Raw genomic sequence first — 2,249 nt, 5'->3', positions numbered from 1 at the left:
GGACCGGGGGGATGGGGGGCTATGGGAGGAATAGCAGGGGGTTGTGGGATTGGGGAGGGATAAGGAGAAATACCTAATGTAGATGATGGGGAGAGGGATGCAGCAAGCCACCACCATGGCACGTGTATACTTATGTAACAAACCTGCACGATCTGCACATGCACCCCAGAGCTTAAAGTTTAATAAATAAATTTTTTAAAAAAAGAAAGAGGCCGGGCGCGGTGGCTCAAGCCTATAATCCCAGCACTTTGGGAGGCCGAGGCGGGTGGATCACGAGGTCAAGAGATCGAGACCATTCTGGTCAACATGGTGAAACCCCATCTCTACTAAAAATACAAAAAATTAGCTGGGCATGGTGGTGCGTGCCTGTAATCCCAGCTACTCAGGAGGCTGAGGCAGAAGAATTGCCTGAACCCAGGAGGTGGAGGTTTCAGTGAGCCGAGATCACACCATTGCACTCCAGCCTGGGTAACATGAGTGAAACTCCGTCTCAAAAAAAAATAAATAAAATAAAATAAAATAAAATAAAATAAAATAAAATAAAAAAAGAAAGAAAGAAAGAAAAACCACCCCCACAAGGGGAAAGGCCCCAAGTGGGCCCCTGCCTGTTGTTCTCCCTGGCTCCAGGGACGTCTGCATAGGCCTCAGCTTCTCGCTGGCCAATCTCCTCTTCATGGACACCAGCCACTGCTAAACATCCTTCCCCCACGTCTTGTGTAAGCTGGCTCCCCTCAGCTTCAGGGTGCACGTCTAAACCTTAGCTCCAGGGAAAGGAAGAACCAATGGAAGCGCCAGAGTCCTGGGGCAAGCCAGGGCATCACCTGTCAGCAGACCTCTGCTGGGCACTCTAAGCAAGCCCAGGACAAGCCCCCCATTTTAGTGTGTCCAGTATTCAGCATAGAGACAGCACATGCGTTGGGCGAGAAGAGCACAAGGGCTCAGGGGCTGCATGGTGGGGGTGAGCAGGGCTGTCAGTGCACGTCCACTCTGTGTGTTTCACACCACTGCAGGCTGCCATACAACAGGGCCACGGTTCAAAGACACACCTTCTGAACTACCCCCTGTTCTCTGCCAGAAGTGGGCAGTGAAGGAAAAGGGCATGGGATTCGGCTGTTGCTCCTGGACTATCTGCAGTTCTTGAGCCCAAAGCCCTTGAGTCCCCGTAGTTAGTTGCTGTCATTCTTGATGAGGATCTTGAATCCATAGTGTGCAACTGAGCTCGCAGCAGATTCTTGTTTTTAAGATCTTCCACCAGGCCAGGCGTGGTGGCTCACGCCTGTAATCCAAGTGCTTTGGAGGCCAAGGCGGGCAGATCGCCTGAGGTCGAGAGTTCAAGACCAGCCTGACCAACATGGTGAAACCCCGTCTTTTAAAAAAAAAAGATCTTCCACCTGCTTGTGCAGCACGTCATTGTCCAGCTGCAGTTGGTCCAGTTCCTGCAGTTCTTCAGACAAGCGGTGGTTACTTGCCAAAGCTCCTGGATATAATCACAAGCTTTGGATAGAATCCCACCTTTACTCTGGCCACACTTGGGGCTCTCCATTGAGCAGCCTGGGATGATCTTGGAGAGCTGCATTATTCAGTTGTTGATCTTATCTCAGCGGTGGTACTCCACTTCGTTGTGCTGAGCCCTGCGTTTCTCATCTCCAGTTATCCAGGGAGCTTCTGACTTTGGGGAATAAGGGTGTGTCCTAGGGACAATTGAGCGCAGGCTTCAATTGTCTTCTTCCCTGCAGTACTTCTTGTGGTGACATTATCACAAATAATTGACCAGTGCCAGGAGGGGCCGTCTGCCCCAGCAATGCCTCTGAGCCTTGGGTAGTAACAACAGCTGTAGTCCCCGATGTGTTACCCCCTGCCCCATCTCTCACTGCCATGCTGGGGAGTAAGTATAGTGCATCTCAGCAGCTGTCACCTTCATGTCAACTGCATCATCAATGCTGAAAGCACCCTGGATCACCGCCTGGGTTATGGATTGAGTGGCAGGGTAGCCACTGATGGAGCCAGTGTCATCAGCCTGGCAATCCAGCTGCCCCTCAGACACCCATTTGTGGTTTTGATTCAGAGTGGAGGGTACTTTTCTGTGTTTGCTATATTTTACAATAAAAAGGGTTGAATATAAAAATAAAGAAAAGCAGGCCGGGCGCGGTGGCTCAAGCCTGTAATCCCAGCACTTTGGGAGGCCGAGGCGGGTGGATCACGAGGTCAAGAGATCGAGACCATCCTGGTCAACATGGTGAAACCCCGTC

The 2,249-nt window shown here is 51.1% G+C and overlaps 1 pseudogene; it reads right to left on the bottom strand.

Annotated features, from left to right (window-relative positions):
• Window positions 1-576: 576 nt before the first annotated feature.
• LOC116547355 lies at window positions 577-2,159 on the bottom strand (annotated as a pseudogene).
• Window positions 2,160-2,249: the final 90 nt, after the last annotated feature.

Source organism: Sapajus apella, unplaced genomic scaffold (assembly GCF_009761245.1).
Source record: "Sapajus apella isolate SASKATOON/1434 unplaced genomic scaffold, GSC_monkey_1.0 scaffold2783, whole genome shotgun sequence".
NCBI classification, from domain to species: domain Eukaryota; kingdom Metazoa; phylum Chordata; class Mammalia; order Primates; family Cebidae; genus Sapajus; species Sapajus apella.
This window is presented reverse-complemented; position numbering and strand designations above follow the sequence as displayed.